General features: G+C 45.4%; 1 protein-coding gene across 3 annotated transcripts in view; it reads left to right on the forward strand.

The window, feature by feature from the left end:
- The window catches only part of DLGAP3 (DLG associated protein 3), a 184615-nt gene that overhangs the window by 103368 nt on the left and 54567 nt on the right, over positions 1-26680 (forward strand). For all 3 annotated transcript variants that reach the window (XM_083453267.1, XM_083453269.1, XM_083453268.1), the window contains exon 2: positions 21832-21929. The gene's annotated coding sequence lies outside the window, so the exon portion shown is untranslated. The remainder of the gene's footprint in view (positions 1-21831; positions 21930-26680) is intronic.

Below are 26680 nucleotides of genomic sequence, written 5' to 3' on the forward strand. Positions count from 1 at the left end.
ACCCCTTGATGTGAAAAGCAGGATAAAAATATACTAAATAAATAAAATATTTCATCCTCTGCAATCTGCAGCCAGATCAAACTCTCTAGAATTTTGGTGCTTTAGGCTTTGCTTAACACAAGTTATTTTGGGTGGCTGGGTGTGCAAATGCTGCTTCCTAGGATTAAATGTTGTAACTAGAATTTCCACTAGGGCTCACTGACCTTTCACCAGCCGTTTCAATGGCCCTAAACAACAGGGATTTGAACAAGGAAATTTGTGGGTCCAAGCTGGAACCTAACCTGCTGAGCAACCTGGCAATGTTTACATGCTCTCCTCTGAGCCCACTTCAGCAACAGAAGGAAATAGGGTTGTGTGTGAGACTGGACCCTGTGATTAGAAGGCAAAACGAAGCCTCTGCATTGGGCAGACATGGATAAACATTAGCAGCCTTTTGCCTTTTGTTCTTACCCGGTCAATAGGACGAGACCTTCTCTGTGCTGGCTCTGGGATTTCTACACTTAGTGTAACTGCTGGGACTTTGGGCTGAACAGCACACACTCCGAGTCTGGATTGTATACAGCAATCCATGTCTTCAGCCTTGCCCTAACAGCTGAGTTCCTCCAGCCCCATTGTCCATACATGCTGGCATTGAGTCTGAGACTCTTTTAGGGCCTTCAGACTATGAATGCATCTCTCTGTGTTGTCTTTGCTACCTCTAAGAAGTAACAGAAGAGGAGGCAGAGAGGGTCCCATTTGGCCAAAAAACTAAAGCAGGGAGTTGGCTCCCAGGATTTGATGAAGGATGGCAATGGTGTCATGGCCTCTTAGTAGCCTGCTCCACTGGGGCTTGCAACTTGAAGGGGAAGGGGAATGCATCAAACAGAGTTTCTTCCAGGCAAGTCAAGTAAGCAAAGGCAAAGCAAAACAGACCAGTTGAAGGCAGGTCTGGCAAAAGCAGGACTCTATAGGGAGAAGTCAGAATCACAAGTAGTGGGGAGATATTGTTGCAAAAGAGAGTTGAGGCCATCTAAAGCCTTAAGTAGGCTGGCAAAGTCTGTACTATAGTTGGCTCCAACTCCTTTGGGGGAGTTGGCTTTGCTGTCCTAAAGAACTCTGGTCCTATCTGCAAATGGGGTGTGTTTTGTGTTATGGGGGGGCCTGGCCTCTGGGTCCAAAGAAGGCAGAAGGACTGATGTTCTCAGACTAGGAGGAGAGCTCAGGAGGAAGTGTTGAGCTCCCCTCTAAAATGGCATCTTGATAGTTTTATTGCTTTATTGTTTGGCGCCTAGCCACGCTTCCCCTGGGAGCCTCTGTAGATCGTAAAACACTTGAAGTCCTCCTCATCTGTAGCAAAAGGAGCGGAATTTGTGAGTAATGTAAGTAAGGGACCTGATCTGGATTTTGGACCTGACTCAGGCATCGAACTGTGGTTTGGCCTGCAATGTGTACCCACAATGGAAGGGAATCTTCAGATCCAATGCCTAATTATTCCAGATATAAAACATGATGTGCTTATACAAGCTGCAGTATATAGGTTAGTTTAGCATCACATTGGGATCTTCTTTGGCTTGTTTGTGCATGGAGCAGAACAGGATAGTAGTATTCAGTGGTTTGGGGATGTACTGTACCACTTCAAATCACAAGTAAGGAAATGTGATTCCCCACCTGCAGCCTAAAGTGACACAGTCCATTCTACCACCACAGGAGCACTCAGCCATTTCCTTAAGACCTCCTTCGAGTGCACTTATAGACCATATAAACAAAGCAGTGCTACACTGTGATGTGAAAGGCTCATAGCTCAGTAGCAGAGCATAGACATTGCATGCAGAAGATCTCAGGTTCAGTCACCAACATCTCGAGGTAGGACTAGGAAAGACCAATGTCTGAAACCCTGGAGAGCTGCTGCTGCCAATCCTTCAACAAGTTCAAGCTAGATGGTTATAATGCAGCTTCCTGTCCTATAAAATTTACCATCTATTTTGAGGAGGAGATGAAGTGCTAGGATAGATCAAATGCTTTGCCTGCAGAAGGTCCCAGCATCTCCAGCCATGTAACTCTGTAGAGCTGCTGCCAGTCAGTGTAGACCATGGTTGAGGAACCTAAGGCCCAAGGAGAAAAGGGCCCCCAAGGCCTTCTGTATGACCCTTGGGACTCTCCCCAGGCCACCTCCCTCACCAGCTCTGCTTCACCCCCTGCTTGAGTGCTTCTGTCTTAACAGAATGTGTCATTGAACTTAGATCAGACCATTGGACTGCCATCTGTCATGGGTGCTGTAGTTGAGAATTCTGCATTGCAGGGGGTTGGACCAGTTGCCCCTCAATGTCCCTTTCAGCGCAACAATTCTAGGATTCTTGCTTGCCTGGATGGAGCAGAGTCAGGTGGGTGAGCATGAGTAGAAAGGCAAAATGTGCATCTGTGTGCTCTGCTAACTTGCCTCTGACCCTTCACACCACTGTTGTACAGCACTTGGAAGGTTGCCCAACAGGGAATGTGGTCCCAGGTCTGAAATAAATACCCCACCCCCAATACTGAGCTAAATGGACACTCATTATTTGTCAGGTTCCATGATGGCCCAGCAGGTTTTTAGCAGAAGTGAAATGCAGGGATTCCCTGCAAGCTTGTGGAGAGAGGGAAGGAGGGAGGCAGAAAAAGAGAGTCAGGATAGATGTTTCATGCTCCCTGCATGATAGATGGAACCTGGCAGGAGGGAGAAGTTTGTCAACACGGCTGCTGGAGGTGACACCTCTGAGGTTTATTAGGAAGACTGTGCAAGGAGAGGCGTCCCCGGGAAGATGGATACAAGGCTGTCTCTCTCTGCCTGGTAATGCTGTGGGGAATGCAGGGGAGGCCATTCAGCTGAAATAGCAGCAGCGGCAGCACAAGGCAATCCACACAGATTGGGACAGGCGCAGAGTGAGCTGGTAGCATGGAATAGTGAAGAGTGTGTGCCTTGGGAGTCCTGGTGTAAATTTCACTTCTGCCATGAATGCTCTAGGTCAGAGGTTGAGCATGCTGTGCCCCTTGGCAAGATGGAGAGGGGAGTGGCAGAAAGTGAAAAGGTGGGGCAGAGAGAACGATGTGATGGCAGAAAGAGAGAGAAAGGAGGTGGCAGAAGGAGGAAGATAGGAGGTGGTAGAGAGAGAGAAAGGGGTAGCGGAAAAAGGGGGAGAGAGAGAGAGAAAGAGAGAGATTCAGTCCATATTTGGGTTTGCTCATGCTCACCATAGCTCTGCTCATTCCCAGTGGCCCTCAACAGAGAAATGACTCCATCCACACTCTAGATGACAGAAGTTGTTGTTTCCATTCTGCCAGCAAGTCCCATAGAGGAATAATGTCAGCCTACCTTGTTGTTGTAAGAGTTACTGAAATGTGCTTTGAGCACCATATGCATATCACATCTGTTCTTCATCTTCCACAATCCTCTCCTTTCTCATTACTAGCTGGCCTAAGCTTACCAAGAGAAGGTCACTCCCCTCTGTGCTTTGCTTGTGGGTGGCCCTTGACCAAGGGCAGGGAGGACCCCCATAGCCCTGATTCAGATGAGCATCCTTGTCCTGCTTGGCTGCTTCTTTGCTGTCCAGCTGCCCAAGTGGTGAGGAATTTGCTTCCCATCAGGTGGCACCAACCCAGGGCAGAAAGTGTGTTGAAATAGCCATCCATATCTGCCTCAACAACCAAATGGGTACTTTGGTTGTCTGCCTGGGCTTTTTGTAAATGGCTCATCTGTGTTCACCCGCAGAGACAGCAAGGAACAGCATACTCTCGACCAAAAATGTTCAGGATTGTCACAGCAACATGGCCTCTACACCCCTCTGTTGCTCCATCTCCAGCTGCCTGTTCAGCTATTAAAGATCAATGCACGTGGGCATCTCACTCTCTTTTGTTCTTCCGTAGGAGGCTCTGCTTCTTTTTCAGAGTTCCTTTTTGTCTCCTTGCTGTTTATTTCTGAGCCAATTTCTCTGTGGGCTTCTGAACTCCCTGCTCTTCCCTTTCTGTTCTGTGTTCCCTTGCTGAGCTTGTACTGTTTGAAGGCTGCTGCTGTTCGGAGATGTTTCTTGGCTGCAAATCGGGGCTGGAGAGATCAGCCCGTTTTTGTTAGGACCAAGATTTTTCCCAGTCACGACGCAGGTCAAGTTCCCTGATTGTGGTTAGTTTTAGTAGAAAGTTTCCTTGGGTCTGCCTTGAAAAGCTGGCTGTGTTGGGAGATGTGTGTTTGTGGGAGCTTTGTGCTGGCTGCAGCCAGGGCCGGATTTAGGTTTGATGAGGCCCTAAACTACTGAAGGTAATGGGGCCCTTTATATGTCCAGTTGTACTTTGTCAACAACAAATTGTCACTGTTTTTTGTGTTGAATATATGCTATATGGTGATTTATGGACCTAATAGGCATCTAAAGCCATTTGAACATGACAAAATATGTACTTTATCAAAGTAATTGTTGAACTGAAATACAATTAAGAATAAGTATATTAATAGTGAAATATTTGGGGGGCAAGAGGATGGGGCCCTAAGCTATAGCTTGTTTAAAGGTAAAGGGACCCCTGACCATTAGGTCCAGTCGTGGCCGACTCTGGGGTTGCAGCGCTCATCTCACTTTATTGGCTGAGGGAGCCGGCATACAGATTCCGGGTCATGTGGCCAGCATGACTAAGCCACTTCTGGCGAACCAGAGCAGCGCACGGAAACACTGTTTACCTTCCCGCCGGAGCGGTACCTATTTATCTACTTGCACTTTGACATGCTTTCGAACTGCTAGGTGGGCAGGAGCAGGGACCAAGCAACGGGAGCTCACCCCGTCGCAGGGATTCAAACCGCCGACCTTCTGATCGGCAAGCCCTGGACTCTGTGGTTTAGACCACAGTGCCACCCGCGCCCCTTTATAGCTTGTTTAGCTTATATGTAAACCCAGCACTGGCTGCAGCTTAATAGTAGAGCACATGCTTTGTGTACAAAAGGTCCCTGATTCAATCCTCAGCATCTCTGGATAGGAATGGGAAAGATTTCCTGGAAGAAACCCCAGAGAGCTGCTGCCCTTCAGGGTCGATCAAAGATCATTTCCCCTTAGAATCCGAGAAATGAAGGGCAGGGTAGAAAGTTAATAAATAGTCCAACCCCTTCAATGCAGGGATCACAGCTAAAGAATCCCTGACAGATGGCCGTCCAACCTCTGTTTTAAAAATCCAACAAAGGAGAGTGTACTGCTTTCCGAGATAGTCCATTCCATGGCTGAACAACTCTTACCATCAGAAAGTTCTCCCAAATGTTTAGCTGGAATCTCCTTCCTTGTAATTTGAATCCATTGGTTTGGGTCCTACCCTCTAGAACAGCAAAAAACAAGTTTGCTCCATCTTCCACGTGACAGCCCTTCAGGTGTTTGAAGATGGTTATCATACACTTCTCAGTCTACTCTCCTCCAGGATAAACATACTCAGTTTCCTCATAAGGCTCTTCTTATTTCAATGCTCTTCAGTGTGTTGTTCTAATACTGTGGTTGTTGTTTCACTCTGGTTCTAGTCCACGAGCTGATAAAGTATGTATACAGTAAATCATGTTGGATTGACTGGTGAATCCTGAATATATCTCTATATCAGCGTTACCCTCACCTTGGGGTCAAGGGTGCCGTGATGGGATTAACCATATAATCCACCCTGTCCCGTCTAATAACTTGCAACCAATGTAGTAACTTGTATGGTTATATATGCTGATGACAGCAAATCGTTCAGGGTTGTTAAAGGGATTGTAAAGAGCTCCCCAAACTGGGTAAACAGGATTTAAACAAATTTAAAATGATGCATATTAGGACAATGCTCCTCCACACACACACACCTCCTATATTTACACTGATAGGGTTTGATAAGTAAAGAGATTGTGTTGAACAGCTCCTTGAAAACGTCAATCCACTGTGCAGCAACTGTGAAAAGGGTGGGTTCTGTGTTAGGGATCATTAGTAAAGGTGTCAAAAATAAAACTGCTAATATTGTGACGCCTTGATACAAATATATGGCACAATCTCAGTCAGAATACCGCGTACTGTTTCTGGCTGTCTCACCTCAAAAAGGAAATCGTAGAGCTGGGAAAGGACATCCAAAATTACTGTGGAACTGGGGCAGCTCCCCTAAAGGGAAAGGCAACACCGGGCTTTTGTTTGTTGAAGCCATTGTGTTTCATCAGACTAAGTTTATACTCAATGAATGGACCCAACTTAGTGATGTCCATTCATTTTAATGGGTCTGTGCTGCACATGACTACGAATCGGATATAGCCTATTGCTTCTATTGATGTCCTTTGCTTTTTATTATAATATTTTCAGATGCATTTTTATTACTCTAAGATGTCTTGAATATTTTATACAACGTTTTCTTTTCTTTTCTTGTAAATTTTACACAGTTTCTTTTCTTTCCTTGTAAATTTTATACAGCCTCCTTACCCACACAACTGGTAGGCTGGAAGATCTAGAGATATGGCACCGATGAACTCTTGAAAATAGCAAAGATCTAATTAATGAGCAAACTATGTCTTACAAATGATAATGGTTTGTTTATTATTGCATTTATATCCCACCTTTCCTCTAAGGAGCTGAAGGTGGTGTGCATAGTTCTACCCTCTCTTCCCCCATTTTATCCTCACAAAAACCCTGTGAGGTAAGTTAGGCTGTGGGAAGCAATGACTGACTGAGTGAGCTTCATGACTGAGCAGGTTTTGAGCCCCAGCCTCCCAGGTCTGAGTCCAACACTCTCACTATCACACAACACTGGAAGTTCCATTTGGACATTTTAAATCAGGGTTGGGGTTTCCCATGCAAATTACTAGTCCTTATGGATATGAAGATGAGCTTGAAGATGTATGGGTGATACTTGAGGGCATGTCACTTCATATATATATTTGGGGGAAAGTTAAGTATCTAATAACCAAGCATGTTCAGGAGGTGTGAGTGAGAGTGAAAAAGAAACAGAAGGTTGTATCCGACTAAATCTGACCCATTGAAATTGATAGGCCTGGCTTTATTTCAGTGAGCCTACTCTGAGTAGGAGTAGGACTACAACCCAGTGGCAGGTATTCCCTAACACTTTACAAGGAATTACTGCATGGTTGTAGCTTATGGCAACTCCTATCTCTCCTGGAATGTTAATGAGCCAAGAAGACAAATGGGTCATTAAGAAATAATGCTGTATTGTAGGATTTCTCGATGCCCCCCTTCTCCCTCCCGCAACACTGCCCGCTCCCCAACTGCTGCCTCAGCAGAAGTAATGATCTTTCTCTTGCTTTCTCAATCAACCCCAGCAGCTGCTGCCAAATTTAATCAGGTGCTTAATTAACTATACCTTTCACATCAAAGCTGCCCTTCCTGGTAGTAGGATATCCAGCATCAGAATAAGCCAATGGCTCAAATCTCATTATTGAAAAGCAAGACACCATCAGATAAGTAAGCAGGGAGCAGTGGGGCAGGGGGAGATATTAACTTGGAAACCTGCAATGCAAACAACTAGGCTGAGACTCTTGGCCAGCCTGCTCCACCTTGCCTCTTCCTAAGGTGTTAGTTTGTTAGTTAGTTAGTTAGTTAGTTGTGTTAATAGCTCACCTTTCCTCAAGGTGACCTACCTACTTCTCCTCTTGCTCATTTTATACTCAAAACAACCCTGTGAGATAAGTGAGTGACCAGTCCCAGCTTCACAGGTGAGTGAGGATTTGAACCCTGGTCCAGCACTCTAAACACTCCAGCACACTAGTGCTTAGGTTCCAACCCCCATCAGCTCTGAACAGAGTGGCCAATGGAGTCCCAACAACATTTGGGCAGCACCAGGTTGGATAAAGGTGTTGCTGGCTAAGGGAACTGTCTGGGTACAGTTCAATGTGGTGCCTTTGAGTCACATACCAGCATGATCCAGGATGAGGCTGTACATGGTATAGGGTGCAGCTGCTCTCCAGGGTTGCAGACAGGTTGCAGCCCTACCTGGGAATGCCAGGCTTTTGTATGCAAAAGATGGATTCTACCTCTAGAAATGCAGAGGTGGGCTTTTTCACTGGTAGCACCAGCGTTATGGAATGCCCTCTCTGCTGAAATGTGAGAAGCCCATCTGTATTGGCATTCTGCTGGCTTTTGAAGATGCACCTGCTTACACACAGACATTCCCTTGACCTGAAACTCCTGTTCTAATTGCTCTGCCACAGCAGAGCAGCAGAAAGGGGAAGCACTAGGAAAGGGAGAGGTTAACAGTGGAAGAAGATGGATCAGTACAGAGAAAGCCCTTATAGAGCAGGAAATGGCTCAGGACACTCGTAACAACTTTCATAATGGTGGCCACAAGTCAAAACCATTCGATCCCTGCTGTTGTTCCTCTAATAATGTCTATCTCTCTGCACTTCATGCAGCTCTTCTTCACAAGCCCCTTTCTTTATGCACAGGCCATGTCAGTCTTCTGAAGGTAAAGGGAATTGTTGAGGAAAGCGTACTTAATGCTAACGAGGCTGGCAATCGCTTGCTGCTTGCTCTCATTGCGGTTTAATAACCTTGCTGTCTTGGACGCGCTCAATCATTTCAGCAAGGCACATTCATCAATTTGAGGTGGGATGAAGAATGAAGTCGTTTGTCAAGGGCCCAGCTGCAGAAAGCAAAGAGGGGCAGTCAGATGTGATGTGGGACTCCTGCCCCCAAAACTCTGCCTGGACTCCTTCTGATTTGTGCAGCCGTTGGCATGATGCAGCCAAAGACAAACACTTTTCAAACTAATTTTTATTTCAAGAAAACCCATCAAATGTGGACTCCAAAGTGGACTCACCTGTTTCAAACGAGGTAGATTGTGACCCAGTCAAATCATGAACTCACTTCAGAATTCTACAGAACTCTTTACAATGTAGCCCCAGGGCTGCAGGGCTGCCTCTGTGTTCCTGTAAAAGATTGTTTTGCCTCTAAACTATTTTAAGCAGGTGATCCAGCCATCCAAGGCTCCTTTGTTGTTGTTTAGTCGTTTAGTCGTGTCCGACTCTTCGTGACCCCATGGACCAGAGCACGCCAGGCACTCCTGTCTTCCACTGCCTCCCGCAGTTTGGTCAGACTCATATCTGTAGCTTCAAGAACACTGTCCAACCATCTCGTCCTCTGTCGTCCCCTTCTCCTTGTGCCCGCCATCTTTCCCAACATCAGGGTCTTTTCCAGGGAGTCTTCTCTTCTCATGAGGTGGCCAAAGTATTGGAGCCTCAGCTTCACGATCTGTCCTTCCAGTGAGCACTCAGGGCTGATTTCCTTAAGAATGGATACGTTTGATCTTCTTGCAGTCCATGGGACTCTCAAGAGTCTCCTCCAGCACTATAATTCAAAAGCATCAATTCTTCGGCGATCAGCCTTCTTTACGGTCCAGCTCTCACTTCCATACATCACTACTGGGAAAACCATGGCTTTTACTATACAGACCTTTGTTGGCAAGGTGATGTCTCTGCTTTTTAAGATGTTGTCTAGGTTTGCCATCGCCTTTCTCCCAAGGAGCAGGCGTCTTAATTTCATGACTGCTGTCACCATCTGCAGTGATCATGGAGCCCAAGAAAGTAAAATGTCTCACTGCCTCCATCTCTTCCCCTTCTATTTGCCAGGAGGTGATGGGACCAGTGGCCATGATCTTCGGGGGTTTTTATTTTGAGCTTCAGGCCATATTTTGCGCTCTCCTCTTTCACCCTCATTAAAAGGTTCTTTAATTCCTCCTCACTTTCTGCCATCAAGGTTGTGTCATCTGCATATCTGAGGTTGTTGATATTTCTTCCGGCAATCTTAATTCTGGCTTGGGATTCATCCAGCCCAGCCTTTCGCATGATGAATTCTGCATATAAGTTAAATAAGCAGGGAGACAATATACAGCCTTGCCGTACTCCTTTCCCAATTTTGGACCAATCAGTTGTTCCATATCCAGTTCTAACTGTAGTTTCCTGTCCCACATAGAGATTTCTCAGGAGACAGATGAGGTGATCAGGCACTCCCATTTCTTTAAGAACTTGCCATAGTTTGCTGTGGTTGACACAGTCAAAGGCTTTTGCATAGTCAATGAAGCAGAAGTAGATGTCTTTCTGGAACTCTCTAGCTCCTTATTACCACACAATTTGAATGTGATATAGGAATTCTACTCTGTCACTCTCAGGGGACATTTATTGGGGGGGATACAGCTTGTATTCAAATAATGTGGTAGCAAGGAGTCCTGAGTTATTTCAGGCTGTGAGTGGATGGATTACCAGAGGCAGCACTGCAACTCTTGGACACCTTGTTACCTTTGCGTTTCTGCAAAAGCAAAAGAGGAGGTATATCTACACTATGAACTTACTTTCAGCTATGACTTCCTCCAATAACTCCTGGGGGTTCTCATTTACTGAGGAGCCTTTGTTCCCTAGAGTTCCCTAGCAGCCACTTTTGTCACCAAAATACAGTTCCCAGGGTTCCTAGTGAGAGGACATGACTCCTAAACAAGTTTAAGCCTGTAGGGAAGAAATGTCTAAAGGGTCTTAGCAACAAGGACAAAGATCAAGCCTAGCCTAGCCTATGGCTGTGCGGTCTTCTAACTCATTAAGTTCTAGCTAAGGGAGATTCTGTTTTTAGGGCTCTGGTAGTGGAAAATGAAGTGGCTGATAGCGCCATGCAGGGGGGAGAAACCAATGCTGAGCCTATCATATGTTCATTCGAGCAGCAAAGACACATGGTGAGAACTGGGGACTTTGCATGGTGTTGCGTCCCTGAGAATGTACCATGTTCCTGACATAGTTTGTGTAACCCCAAAATTATCTATGAATCCAGCCCACCTAACTGGTTGACAACTTAAATAAAATCCTTACCAATCTGCATTTCTCTCCCTTTCAGCAAACAATTTAGATTAGATAAAAAAATTATCTCTTTTTTGGTGGAGGGGAGATCAGTAGGGCTCACCTATTCTGAAGGTCTGTGTTACATAAGGCTATAGAGGAACAGAGGGATCCACTCTTTTATCATCAGGGAATCTTGAGAGTATAGTTGTTCTACAAGGCTCACGGGGAAGAAGTTTCAATTGCTAAGATTTCAGCACCAAGGATAGCTCCCTAGTGCACCCTGTTCTCTCATTCCTCGGAGCTTCTTAAGTTCTAGTCTGTTGCCTCAGCACTAAACTCAATGATCAAGGAATGCTACAAAGTGGGGTGGGTAACTTTACATTGCTATATTGCATTGCACAGTACCCCCACCACCACCCCCTCCGCACATGTGCCTTGTCACCTTACTATGTTGCAGGAGAACTACAAGTAGCCCGGAATAAATTTGGGAGGTCTGAAGAATGTATGTACAGGTGGACAACATTTGGCCTTAATGTGGGCTAATTATATGCAGTCCTCATCCCAAATTTAATAGCCCTCTGCAAGCAAATAGTGTAGATTTCTGACAAGAGTGATCTTGTCCCTCCACTGCCAGCCTGCTGGATGGAAAGGGGGAAGAGAAGAGGGCTGGCAGGAAGTGGGGAGACAAAGAGAGGGTGTGGGGGGGAGAGAGAGGAAGAGGGAGGGAGAGAGAGAGAGAGAGAGAGAGAGAGAGAGAGAGAGAGAGAGAATGAATGCTGCCACTCACATTTTGCTCAGCCCCCACCCACCACGGGTTTCAGCCTCACCAACGATCTACATGTGCCCCCCCATACATTACTTCCAAGGAAATACCAAGCTGAGTCAGGGGGGTTCTTGCTCCTGCTTTATAGGGAGCCCATCCCTACCACTCCACCTTTCTTAATTAGAGGGAAATGTTCTGCTAATTAAAAATGAAACGGTTCCTCAGGACTTCCTACTTAATGTACAGTGTTGCCTACAATGAAACATCTTTTCTGGGCAGTTGGAATCCATTGCTTCTTACATAATCGGGGGGGGGGAGTATTAGTGTAACTGTCTTCACTTAGAGTTCACAGCTGTATGATTTTCAGCAGCCATGAAGCAAGCAGAGGAAGTGACTGGAGAAGTTCACATGACCTCCAAACAGTACCACATTTGCAACCATCTTTTGTCATGCTTTAAAACAGGCATCGGCAAATTTGGCCCTCCAGATGTTTTGGGACTACAACTCCCATCATTCCTAACTAACAGGACCAGTGGTCAGGGATGATGGGAGTTGTAGTCCCAAAACATCTGGAAGGCCAAGTTTGCCTATGCCTGCTTTAAAGAGTCAGGAGATGGGTTACCTTTCTCTGTGTGTGTGTCTAACTTTTTTCTTGAGGGAGGAAAAGAAGCGACAAATAATAATCTCCAAGGCTCTTGCAAAGGGTAGGATGCCCTCCCAATGGTGTGAACTATCAGCCCCAGCCAGAGTAGCCCTTGGTCAGGGATGATGGGAGGTGTAGTCCAACAACAGCTGGAGGGCACTACTTGGATCCCCCTGTCCTGTGTCATTATCCACAAATTAATGAGAAAAGTAATTGCATCATCAAAGCTCAGGAGAAGACAGGAGGTGGCTCCTTCAGACCAGATTGCATGAGTGCCCTCCAGATGTTTTAGACTTCATGAGATGCACTGAGTTTTACTCAGAGCAGACCCATTGAAATTTATGTGCCTAATTTAGTCATTAAAGTCACAGATTTCAATGGGTCTATTCTGTGTAGGTCTGGCATTGGAGACAACCCCAAGCTTCCATCTGCCCCAGCCAAAATGGTTAATGGCTAGCGATTATTGTAGTTGTTGTCCAAAACAATTTGTAGGGCACCATGTTGGGGAAAGCTGCTCTAAGCCATTGTCTCCTATCTGCTGGGGCGAGGGGGGTTGTCTCTTCAAGCATCTCTGCTCAACCTACCTTTGGTGCAACTGCGAGTTGTCCTTCAGGACTTATCAAACTTTAATTTTGATTCCTATTTATAGTTGCCTCACCCACCTCTTCTGAACAAGTTGGTATGAGGTTTATCTGTTTAGCCAGTTCAATGAGCAATAATTGGTCCTTGCTTCCAAGCTAGTAGCATGTCCAACAGATGATGGGATTCTGCGTAGCTGGGAAAGCAGGCTGTAGCTGAGTGGGCGAGTGGAGTGCCAGACCCAACTTGCCTTCCCAGTTAGTTGTGCCCCATCTTCCTTTCGCCATGCATCCTCTCCCTCTCCAGTCCTGGAGACTTTTGCCTCTACCTGCAGTCACGCTTTCCTCTCTGCTGTCTTATACAGCTGTAGATCCTCCCTGTACCTGGTTAAGTTCAAGGGGCTGGTAGTGGGGCACGGAGCCCTGTACATCTCATCCCTTTTGTACCCAACTGATCACTGCACTTTGCAGCAGAGGGCCTCCTGCAGATACCACCTCATCAGGAGATCCATTCTGTGCAATGCAAGAATCAGACCTTTAATGTTGCAGAACTTTGGAGCTCCCTGCTATTACATTTCAAGCAGGCACTGACTCTGCTGTCAGCTCCACTTGAAGACTTTCCTTTTGATAAGTGGAGATTCATATCCCGGTCAATATCTGTATTAGATTTGCATTGTGTGTGTGTGTGTGTGTGCGTGTGTGTGTGTGCGAGAGAGAGAGAGAGAGAGAGAGAGTAATTGTTGCTGTTTTAATATATGCAATTTTTGCATATGTTTTTATTGTGTTGTGAAAACACTTGAAGATGCTTCATAGGAAATTATTCATAAATGGAATAATTATTTTTTGCCTATTTTTTCCTTGCACCAAAAGGGGTTGAGTCTATTCATTTCACCATGATGCCACTTTGGATCCCTAGAAACCATTGTGTTGTGTCAAGGAAATTACAGAAATTTCTCTTTCTCTTTCTTTCTTTCTTTCTCTCTCTCTCTGGGCATCTTTCTAGCTTTATTGCTTGCTTAAGAGCTTTAGCAGCTTGTGACTACTAGCTACTGGAATGTGTGACACACCCCACCTATGGCATGCCTAAGTGGGGGCTGAATGAGAGTGTTAGGTGCCTTTAAATGCAACCTGGGAACAAGAGAGAAGTCTGCATTTCTGCAGCTAGATGGCAAGAAGCAGTACTTTCCAGCAAGGAAAATGAAAGTCTGGGGGGAGGAAGATACTGTAGGGTCCTGGAACATTCGAGATCCACAGGCCTCCTTCCTTTGCTACCCTAACATTGATGAAAATGCTGTTAGGCAGTGAGCACATAGAGACTCATGAATGCTGAAGGGGAATTAACAGAGCAGGTCACTTGGGCCCTGACTGCTTCAGCGTCAGAAGCACAGCATCTTGGGTCCACTGGTCCTTTTACAACGATGTCCACCAGGCACTGGCTCTGAGCCATTGAGTGTGTGTGTGTGTGAGAGAGAGAGAGAGAGAGAGAGAGAGAGAGAGAGATGTGGCTAATGTGAGGCCTAGCAAAATATCTGCCTGGCAAGAGAAGGTGGGGGTGGGAGCTGAATAGTGTGGTGTGGAAAAGAGGGAAGAAAACTCAGGAGCCAGCCTGAGCCGTTATGTAGGTCACTGTAGCAAGCAGCGAGATAACAATATGTGTGTTTTAAAGCCTTCGCGGGGTAGCACTAAGCAAATTTCCATCCTGCTTTATCCTGCTGTCAGCAGGCTTAGAGTGAAAGATTTTACATTCAGCTCCTCGGGAGAACGTCTTCCCAACAGGACACAGAGCAGCCGAGGGCAAAGCCAGCCAAACTCGTCATCACACTTTCCTCCCCTTTTACTCTGCTTTGAGTAAACCCACCAGGATTGTGGCAAACGTACAGCTGTCCCTCGGCTTTGGGGGCCCTCCAGACATCCTTTTCATGGCACAATCATGAAGGTCTGTGCTCATGACGGTACTGAGGCAGTTATACGCATTCCAGTTTTCAATACCGTCTATGCCTTCAAAGGTTTGGGAGTGAACCTATGCCTTTGTTTCCAGTCCATGCGTGACATGCAACTTCCGGCTGAAGTCCTGAAACTTTTTATATGAAAAAATGGGTCTGCTGCTGTTACACAAGAAAATGGTCTTTTACATTTGTACAGTAGGCTCTCTTAACCCCCATCCAGACAAGCAAGAAGTATTGTCAGAATTCAAGGACACATTCCAGCCAGGCAGAAACACTAAAGGAACAGCAAAGCAGGGACCATGAGGAGTGTGGCTTGAGGAGAGGTAGTGTAACCAGGGAAGGGATGCATCCTGGGGAGAGTTCTGACAGCCAGATAAAGAGGCCTAAGTATATGTCAGCCCCAGCAACAGCAACCACCAGCAGCATGGCCAATGGTCAGGGATTGTGGAAGTTGTCACTCAAAACATTTGGAGGGCACCAGGTTGGGGAAGGCTGATCCAGGTTTTCAAGCAGAAATCTTTTCTCCTTACTTCAGGCATGGGGGACCTTGGGCCATCCTGATGTTGCTGAACTCCAAATCCCATCCACCCCAGTAAACACGGCCAGTGGACAGGGGTGGTGGAAGTTGTAGTTCAGCAACATCTTGAAGGCCAAAGCTTCCTCACACTTGCCTTTCCTGATCCCTGATTTCTGGTTTCACTGGAGATTCTGAGGATTTAATCTGATACCTTATTCATTCGGAGCATGAGCTCTATCCAAGGAGACATGGTCCACCCAGGCCAGGCTTGGCTGCTTCCGAATGGCAGCAATTATCTGAGGTCTCACAAAGAACTTTCTGTTTGAAATCCTTCTATCTGGAAATGCAATGAGGGACTTTTGGCTAGCAAAGCATGTACTCTGCTCCTGACTAGTGGACTCTCCCCAGCATATGAAACTTAGAGCAATAGAGTGCCCTGTCTCAACCTAAGCCACCTGGACAGGGTTGTTGTGGGGATAAAACAGGATGGAAAGCCCATACGCTGTCTAGCCTCCTTAAAGGAAAGGTAGAAAAGAAATGGGCAAGGTGATTGAGCGAGTGGTGGCTGAACAACTCCAGGCACGCCTGGAAGAAGCGGACCATTTGGATCCCTTCCAGTCGGGATTCAGGCCTCATCACGGGACTGAAACTGCCTTGGTCGCACTGGTTGATGATCTCCGGCGGGCTAGGGACAAAGGTGAGAGCTGTTTCCTAGTTCTGCTGGATCTCTCAGCGGCGTTTGATACCATCGACCATAACATCCTTCTGGACCGTCTTGAGGGGCTGGGAGCTGGGGGTACTGTCATACAGTGGTTCCGCTCCTTCCTCCTGGGCCGTGTTCAGAAAGTTGTGGTGGGGGATGAGTGTTCAGACCCCTGGGCTCTCACTTGTGGGGTGCCTCAGGGTTCTGTCCTCTCCCCCATGCTTTTTAACATCTATATGCAGCCACTGGGAGAGATCATCAGGAGGTTTGGGCTGGGTGTTCATCAGTATGCGGATGATACCCAGCTCTACCTCTCTTTCAAATCAGAACCAGTGAAGGCGGTGACGGTCCTGTGTGAGTGTCTGGAGGCGGTTGGAGGATGGATGGCGGCAAACAGATTGAGATTGAATCCTGACAAGACAGAAGTACTGTTTCTGGGGGACAGGAGGCGGGCAGGTGTGGAGGATTCCCTGGTCCTGAATGGGGTAACTGTGCCCCTGAAGGACCAGGTGCGCAGCCTGGGAGTCATTTTGGACTCACAGCTGTCCATGGAGGCACAGGTTAAATCCGTGTCCAGGGCAGCTGTGTACCAGCTCCATCTGGTACGTAGGCTGAGACCCTATCTGCCCACGGACTGCCTTGCCAGAGTGGTGCATGCTCTGGTTATCTCCCGCTTGGACTACTGCAATGCGCTCTACGTGGGGCTACCTTTGAAGGTGACCCGGAAACTACAACTAATCCAGAATGCAGCGGCCAGACTGGTGACTGGGAGCAGCCGCCGAGACCATATAACACCGGTCTTGAAAGACCTACATTGGCTCCCAGTACGTTTCCGAGCACAATTCAAAGTGTTGGTGCTGACCTTTAAAGCCCTAAACGGCCTCGGTCCAGTATACCTGAAGGAGCGTCTCCACCCCCATCGCTCTACCCGGACACTGAGGTCCAGCACCGAGGGCCTTCTGGCGGTTCCCTCACTGCGAGAAGCCAAGTTACAGGGAACCAGGCAGAGGGCCTTCTCGGTAGTGGCGCCCTCCCTGTGGAACGCCCTCCCACCAGATGTCAAAGAGAACAACAACTACCAGACTTTTAGAAGACATCTGAAGGCAGCCCTGTTTAGGGAAGCTTTTAATGTTTGATGCATCACAATATTTTAATATTCTTTTGGAAGCCGCCCAGAGTGGCTGGGGAAACCCAGCCAGATGGGCGGGGTATAAATAATAAATTATTATTATTATTATTATTATTATAAATGTGATAGCAAATGAATAAATAAAATTATGGAACAGGTGACAGATAAGAGGCTGCTGTTTGTAGCAGATTGAGTCCTATGCTGGGTTAGCTACAGCAAAACACAGTGCTCTTGCTACTGTAACACTGCAGAGAGTCTCTTTTGAAAATAACATATCTAGTATTTATTTAACAAGCTGATGCATTCATAACAAATTACATCCTCACCTTCCTTGTGTGTGAGCCACCAGAGAGAGAGAGAGCGAATCTGATCCTCTTTCAGCTAATTCTCATTTTAAGCAAATAATTACTTGCTACAAAATTATGTACTGAATTAGCTGATTCCACGCCAAGCCCATTCTTCTTATTTTCTTTTTATACAGAATATGTTTTTGTACTTAGCCTGGCATAATAAAACAACACCATAATTAGTAATGTAATAAAGTGAATTATTCCATTATTCTTTTTTCACATAACAGCATGTTTTAAGAAAAGAAGTGTGGGGTGAACGTTGCATTCTTCCTCATTTCTGCTTCAGTAGTGAAAAATCATATTTAGATTGGATGCTCTTTTTTTCCTGCAAAGCAAAATTGGGTTCTGACTTTGGGACCCTGTGTACCAAGTGCAAATCTACCACTCCCCCTGCAAAAACAAAACAAAACTTTTTTTAAAAATAATAATGGAAAGCCAGTGTGTAGTGTTTAGTTGGTTAGAGGTAACTATGTCTGTTGTAGTAGAAACGACAAAGAATCCAATGGCAGGGAGATTAGTGTGGTGCAAGCACTCTGGCGGAGCCTTTCCTGCTGGAGTGTTTGCACCATGGAAACCTCCCCATCTCCTCACCTCTCTCCCTCTCAGTAAGTCACAGCAACCCACCTGCCTGGAAGCTAGCATAGCAGCTCCATCCTGGTCAGAAAGGCATTACTCCTCATTTGGGTTCATTGGGCTCTTTTCCCTCCCTTTTCCCTGCCACTAATTTTTTTTTTACTTCTGCAAACTCCCACTTGGGTGGCACCATCTTGCTTAGAACAGGGGAAAGAAGAATAGCACTCTGACTCCATCCGTTGGGCAGAAGAACAAGAGTCACCAATTGCTACTCAAGCACATAAATCAGGAAGGGAAGATCATCTTGGCCTGAACTGGATAAAAATGCCCATTATAGCTTACCACTTTGTTCTGGCCTTTAAAGACTGATTTCCCTCCTCTTTCCTTTCCTTCCACTCCACTTCCCTTGAGTGTCTTGCCTTTTTAGTTGGTAAGCCTGATAGCAGGACCCATCTGTCTCTTTTGATTGATATGAGCCACTTTGAGAGATAGTAGTGATTTGAAAAGCAGAATAAATACAGTATGCAGTAAGATAAATAAATAATGATTCACACTGGGGGATGAGTTTGCCATCTGGATATAGAATTTGTTAAGCGTGTAGTTCCTATTCTTATAGCATAGTACCATAGGAGCCAACTCCTAGGGGCCAAGATCCATTTGGTCTTCCCAATAATATATTTGAGGGGACCAAGGACCCCCAAAGTTGATGGGCATTGGTCATTCAAATGGTGTGCATGTGCCACACTATGTGATTGATTGTGCAGAGCAGGGCTTACCTGGGCTCCCCAAATATTTTATTCAAGTTGGCACCTTTACACAGTACTATGCATATCTACTCATGGAGTTCAAGGTGATTTAATCCTAGGTAAGGGGGTACAAGGCTGTAGCCCTAATTATCTATTATACGGGGGACCTTTTTTGCTCACCCATCTGAAATTTGGCAGATCCAATCTCAGAAGGGATAGGAGAATGCCTGAAAATTCATGTCAAACAGGTGGAAAACAAAAGTTGCAGGCAGCAGAAGAACTCTTGGGTCCCCCACTGAGCAGTGAATGAAATGAAGTGTGCCTGATTTTAACAAATGTATAATTTAACAAAGGAAATTTTAATCTACAAAATGAATAGAATATGGAAATTGGGAGGGAATTTGCACACTCACAAGGAAAACTGTTCTCTAACTGTACTATTTATGACTGTAGGTCATTTGAATGCTTGACTGTGCCGTTACATGAAAAACTAGCATAGAATTGTAGAATTGGAAGGGACCCCAAGGGTCATCTAGTCTAATCCCCTGTGATGCAAGAACCACAGCTAAAAAATCCCTAACACATGGCCATCCAACCTCTGCTTTAAAACTTCTGGTAAAGGACTGTCCACTTCCGAAGTAGTTTGTTCCACGGTTGAATAGCTCTTACCATCAGAAAACCCTTCCTAAGGTTTAGTTGGAATCTCATTTCTTGTCATTTGAATCCATTGATTTGGATTCTTCCCTGTGAAGAAGCAGAAAACAAGCTTGCTCCATCTTCTATGTGACAGCCCCTAAAACTATTTGAAGATGGCCATCATATCTCCTCTCAGACTCCTTTTTTCTAGGCTAAACATCCACAGCTCCCTCAAACCGTTCCTCCTAAGGCTTGGTTTCCAGACCCTCAGTCATTTTGGTTGCCCTTCTCGGCACACATTCCAGCTTGTCAAGATCCTTCTTAAACTATGGTACCCAAAACTGGACACATGGCTCCAGATGGGCATATTAGACAGCAGCTAAGCTAGCACTGTTTTTCCTGACATGCTACTTTGTTAGGTACATGGATCATTTTAGGAGGAGAGGTGTATTAATCACGCAGTTGCAGAGTGAGCCAGGCCTGGGATGCTTTTAATATGCAACTTGCTGTTTGTCTCACTAGCAGTTGGCAGGGTGTGGATGTAGCTTACCAAGAAGAGGGAGAGGGGAGAGGCAGCGGCGTGGATGGCATGATGCAACAAACCCAATGAGAGTGCCAACTGACTCTGCTAGTGAGTTTGCACTCTCTTGACCATGCTGCCACTTCTCCCCTCTCCCAATTAGCCACAGCAATGCCAGTGACAGAGGGTCAGTGTAAGGCCCCCAGCCCTGTTGACCAGGGATCAGCAAACTTTTACAGCAGGGGCTGGTCCACTGTCCCTCAGACCTTGTGGGGGGCCGGACTATATTTTGAAGAAGAAAAATGAACCAATTCCTATGCCCCACAAATAACCCAGAGGTGCATTTTAAATAAAAGGACACATTCTACTCATGTAAAAACACGCTGATTCCAGGACGATCCGTGGGCTGGATTGAGAAGGTGATTGGCCCAGATCCAGCCCCTGTGCCTTAGTTTGCCTACCCATGCTATTGACCTCTACTAGCCAGCATGGTGTCCTCCAAACACTCCTTGGTGTGAGGAGGTGAGGATGTTGCAATCCTATCCTTCAGTTTCTTTGTAAGATATTGGCAGGAGCAAAATCTGCCTCTACATGATCAACGTAGGGTGCAAGAACATCGCAGAGTTTTAGGAAACATCTCTGATTTACACACTCACACACTGAATAGAGTGTAAAGTGCACTTTTTAAAAAGACATCTCCTTCCCATTTTTATTTCCAAGCCCGAAATGCAGCAGAGGCTTTTCACAAACAAGCAAAAGAGCAGGAGCAATTTCCCTTGTTTTCAGCTGGCTGGCTTGGGGCAGAGGGTCCTGGAGATTGTGAGGCTTTGCTCATTTCCAGAAGCATTTGAAAATCTACCTCCTGCTGCTCTTCAACTCATTTCCCTCTTAATTGCGACAAATAACTTCCTGTTACAAGGAACAACAAGGGCAAGAGTGGAGCATTCCAATAAATCTAAATTCTGTTTATACTTCAGAACGGTGTTTGATGCAAGGAGGCTGCAGCATTTTAAAAAAAAACAGCAACTCCAGCTGCGAGACTTTCCCTCTTTTTGGGGGGGAACATATGCAGGCCAGTGCCTCAGTTGCTGTGAACCCAGGGGAGGCGCCACTGAAATCAACCAACCACTTCTGTGTATGCTTTGTGCCACGGGGTGCAGGACAGCTGGCAACTGGCAAGGTGGTCAGGAGATCATGCTCAAGTCATCAGCAAGTGAGGAGAGATTCAGTTTCGTGTAGTGGTTCGGATGACAACTTGGACCCAGGTTCACATCTCTCCTTGACCACAAAACCTGCTGGGTGACCTTGGGTCACACCCTCACTCCTTTCAGTCTAACCTACCTAATAGGGCTTTTGTGAAGGCAGAATGGGATGCAGGGCCCTGTGTGCCAGCCTTAGCGCCAGATCAGGCCCCTCCAAGCAACTTTTTATGGATCCATCACCCAGCTCAGTTCATACACGCCAAGGACATCCTGTTTCTGTTTTTCATTTCTTACACTTTCTTTGTCCACTGAAAAATTTCAATAAAATATAAATACGCAAATCAATAAAAAGAGATTCCTGCACAGCAGGTGGTTGGACTATATGTGTATTTATTTTTCTATTTCTTTATGAGAATATTTACAAACCATCAGCTCCTAAAATATGTCAAGGTGGTGTACATCGTATAGCTCTATGAAAAGACTTCTGCATTCTAAAATTATGCCGCAGAAATATAGTGCCACATGGGGCTTGAATCTTTTCTGTGTATTATACATATATGTATTTTTTGTATATAATTAGTTGGGGGAGGTTAAAAAAAACTTTACAATGGACAAACAGCTTGGACATAAGTGGGCACCCAGTTCAAGAGGTGGTCCAATCCTAAGTCCACATACCATGGATAAATCCATTTAAAATGGCTTCCACCTCATCCCTACTTGCCTTGTTTCCCCAGAAGTCTCACCACTCGCCTTTTTTCATTTCCAGAACTGCTTCCTTGTTGCTGGGGAAGAAAAGGATCTTCCTGGTTAAGGATATCGGGTTTCCTGGGGATATGAAAGGAACTGATCTTTAGGAACTAGCTGGTGAGTTAGAAACCCTTTCTTTCTTTCTTTCTTTCTTTCTTTCTTTCTTTCTTTCTTTCTTTCTTTCTTTCTTTCTTCCTTCCTTCCTTCCTTCCTTCCTTCCTTCCTCTGATGATGATGACAGTGGTGCACTAATTCAGGGGTGGGCAACCTGTTTCTGCCCAAGGGCCACATTCCGTTCCGGACAACCTGCTAGGAGCCACAGACAAAAGAAGAAGAAGAAGAGTTTGGATTTGATATCCCGCCTTTCACTCCCCTTCAGGAGTCTCAAAGAGGCTAACATTCTCCTTTCCCTTCCTCCCCCACAACAAACATTCTGTGAGGTGAGTGGGGCTGAGAGACTTCAAAGAAGTGTGACTGGCCCAAGGACACCCAGCAGCTGCATGTGGAGGAGCGGAGACGTGAACCCAGGTTTCCCAGATTACGAGACAAGAAAGAAGATTCCACCTAAACATTAGGAAGAACTTCCTGACAGTAAGAGCTGTTCGACAGTGGAATTTGCTGCCAAGGAGTGTGGTGGAGTCTCCTTTTTTGGAGGTCTTTAAGCAGAGGCTTGACAACCATATGTCAGGAGTGCTCTGATGGTGTTTCCTGCTTGGCAGGGGGTTGGACTCGATGGCCCTTGTGGTCTCTTCCAACTCTTTGATTCTATGAGACTACCGCTCTTAACCACTACACCACACTGGCTCTCAAGGGGGCAGAGCTAGAGGCAAACGTGGGAAGACCAACAAAATGTATATTTTACCCACATACACTGGGCTAGTTTCTACAGTCTCACATCCAGTCATGCAAGCAAGAAGCACTGAGAGCTGAGGGACACATTCCAGCCAGACAAAGAACACTCAAGGAAGGGTGCAAAGCAGGGGAGGTGAGGGTTGTGGCTCAGGAAGGTGTGTGGCCTGGTGAAAGCCTCAGGGGCCAGACAGAGAGGCCTGGAGGGCCACATTTGGACCCTGATCCTGAGATTTCCGATCCCTGTTCTGTGTTTCCCAGTTGACCTTAATCATGGGACATCAGAATCCCACTGAGCTGTCCTGGAGATACTGAGCAACAAATGTCATCTCACAAAGGATCAAGTCAAGAGGCTGATAATGCTGGTTCAAAATGTTAAAGTACCCAGATCTGCCATAAGAGGACTGGAGCTTCAAGGGAGCAAGTAATACCTGCTGCAACAAAATATTGCAGTGTATATTTATTTCCAAGCAGAAGTGCTCCTGTTCAGGATTCCTGCCAGTCAGCCTTGCCCTCCTCTAGGGTAACATAAGCCATGGTAACCAACCTGATGTCTTCCAGAGGTTGCACTATCAACATTAGCATTTGCAGTTCTCAGGAACGATGGGAGCTGTAGTCCAACAACATCTGGAGACCACTAATTAATAGGTTAATAGGTTAATAGGTTATTGTATTTTAGTGTTCTGTTGGAAGCCGCCCAGAGTGGCTGGGGAAACCCAGCCAGATGGGCGTGGTATAAATAAATAAATAAATAAATAAATAGTTGTTGTTGTTGTTCTTAATATTATTATTACTTTATAAAAAAAATCCATACTTCAGCAAACTTCAGAGTACCTCTAAGGATGTCAATATTTCCCTGTTATTTCTATTAAAGGGAGAAATGTTTTGGCAGATCTTGCAGGAAGGTGGACAAGACTGGGAAGGAAGATTACAAGAGTGATGAGAGGAGCAGATAAAGCAGAGACAAGTGATTGGATAGAGAGCCAGAATCAGGATGTTGCTCAAAGAAAGACCCAATGCTCACCTGGAACTATTCTGACGCAGGAGTGGGGCTGTGGGGCAACATTTACAGGAGGCCAGGACAGCATTCAGAGCTAGGTTCAAAATAGTGGCTGGAGTGGGAGATAAAGCCACATGTAAAATATTTGGCTTAGGGTGAAATTATTGCCTGCAGAACCCAGAACTGTACACTGGAATGACCTGCATATACCAGTTCCAGCAGGCATTTTTTATTTATAGTTGATTTAAACTGATTTTATCTCTGCTGTATCTTTATTAACCTTATTTATTTATAAAAAATATTTGTTTACTGCTTGCTCATTTAAGTTACTATATGGTAATATATAAGAGCACAGTAAAACCCCAAACACCATAAAAACAATGCAAGATAATCATTTGAATGACTGGCTAATCAAGAAAGTGGAACTGGCATTGGCCTATCAGCATGAAAGGGCCTCCGAGAGATGTCTGAAGGTTAGCTAGCTGAATCTCTGCCAGGAGAGTATTCCACAGGTGACATTTAATGCCTGATTTCTCACTGAAGCCAGTCCGGCCTCTGCAACACAGAGAACGACAAACAGTGCTCCTTCGGATGATCTCAGGGATCAGGCTGGGGGTGGGGAAGGGCTCAGGAGATCCTTGAGGTATCCTGGGCCCACGTTGTCCATGTCTTTGTATATCAACACAACAGCCTTGAATCTGGCTCCGTAGCAGATGAGCAGTCAGTGCACATGTTTTAGCAAAGGTGTTGCATGCTGTCAGCCATCTTCTTCCATCAGCAGTCTGGCAGCTGGATTCTGCGCTAGTTGGAGCTTCCATCCCAGGCCCACGGGAAGCCACATAGAGAGCACATTGCAGTAGTCCAATCTTGAGATTACCAATGCACAGAATACAGTGGCCAGTTTATTCCATTGCAGGATAATGAACACCACTTAGAGACTACCATTTTCAGACTACGATGTTAAGCCGGTATATAGATGGTTGAAATAAATACATCTGTATATGTGTTACCATAATTCAGGGAGGCTTCTGGCAGTATCATTTTAGAAGAGAGGAGAGAGCTATTTTGCTGTTATTACCATAACATCAAACAAAATGGCGACATACTTGAAAAATTGGCATCATCCTTGTGCAAACTAGAGGAAATTTCCTAACCATTGAAAGTGGACAACAGGAGACCAGCTTTTTTTTTTAGACATTTCAGGTCAAAAGAGAGAGAAGCTTTTTATGTATGCTACAACTACAGCTAGGATACTGCTAGCCCAAAGATGGAAAAGCGACAAAATACCAACTAAAGAACAATGGCAAGAAAAGTTGATGGAATATGCTGAAATGGCCAAGCTAACAGAAAGACTTAGAGAAAAAGACAGTAGAGACTTTAAAAAAGATTGGGAACCATTTATGTTGTATCTACAGAAACAATGTAAAGAAATGGACTCACTAGCAGGGTTTGAGTAAACACTTACAATTAACAAAATAAAGACAGAAATTACAAGAGGATGTTAAAATGATAAGAGCATAACAATATTTAATATAAAGGAATTGAACATTAAGATACAATAAAGCAAGCAGGAGAAGTTAATATGTAAAAAAACCGGAAGAGGAAGTTGAGGGAAGTCTGGAAGGGAGGGGAAAATTGGGAGATTGTATTTCTTTTTTGTTATTTAATATGTTGTTACTATGATAAGCATGTAAAACTCAATAAAAATTATTATAAAAGAAAGAAAGAAAGTGGACAACAGGAGCCCAATGGAAAGTGATATGTTCAGATTTAGCTCATGGTTAAAGTTTTTGGGAGACAGGCAAGGCAGAATCTTTTTGTATTTTGTCACCTCATTATTTTGGAAGGGGTGACCTGCAGCTGACTGAAGCTCAAGGATGAGCAATGCTGGAGAAGACAACGGCAATTGGTGTTTCATTTTGAAAGGCATCTGCAGATCTGTTTTTCTGTGAGATGCTTTTAGTAAGGCTTTATTATCCTAATTTCTACGGAGAATGGTTTATTGGATTTAAATATGGGATTTTAATGAGGTTGTAACATTGTGATTATTTTGATTCTATGGCTTCTCGATTGAGTGGCTGTATTTTATTGCTGCAAATCTCCTTAGGCGTCTTTTTTTAATAAGTAGGAATATCTACGACATAGAATCATAGAACTGTAGAGCTGGAAAGGTTCCTGGGGGTCATCTAGTCCAACCCCTGCTATGCAGGAATCTCAACTAAGGCTTCTATGACAGATAGCCATTCAACCTCTGTGTTAAAAACCCTCCAAGGAAAGAGAGTCTACCTCCCAAGGGAGTCCATTCCACTGGTGAACTGCTCTTACTGTCAGAAAGTTATCCCTGACGTTTAGTTGGAACCTCTTGTAACTTGAAGCCTTTGGTTTGGGCCCTACCCTCTGTATCATGAAACCCAAGAGGACATTATCACTTCCTCTCAGGTTTCCCAGGACTTCCATTTCCTTGGTTTGTTCCTCCCTGTTGGTGAGGACCAGGTACACTTCAATTACTAGTTCCTCTTTTTTCCATGATCGAAAGGAAGTGCCATAGCTCAGTTGAAGGGCTGTTGCTCAGAGGTAAGAGGATCTGCTTTGCATACAGAAGGTCCCAGGTTCAATCTCTGACATCTCCAGGTAGGACTGGGAAAGGTAATCCTAGAGAACTACAGCCACTTGGTGTTGACAATAGTAAGCTAGATCAGGCATCCCCAACCTTTGGCCCTCCAGATGTTTTGGCCTACAACTCCCATGATCCCTAGCTAACAAGACAAGTGGTCAGGGATGATGGGAATTGTAGACTAAAACATCTGGAGGGGCAAAGGTTGGGGATGCCTGAGCTAGATGGACCAATGGTCTGGACTCAGTATAAGGCAGCTTCCGAACACTATGCTGGTCTACTCGGGGATTCTGTAAGTGCTTTCAACCACACATATCTATTTATGATACCTTAAGCGTGGCTTTTCATGTAGTCAGCCATCTCCTTCCTCAAAGACAACTTTTCAGTCTGTTACAACTTACATTT

Source organism: Podarcis tiliguerta, assembly GCF_965153285.1.
Source record: "Podarcis tiliguerta genome assembly, chromosome: 8".
Lineage (NCBI taxonomy): Eukaryota > Metazoa > Chordata > Lepidosauria > Squamata > Lacertidae > Podarcis > Podarcis tiliguerta.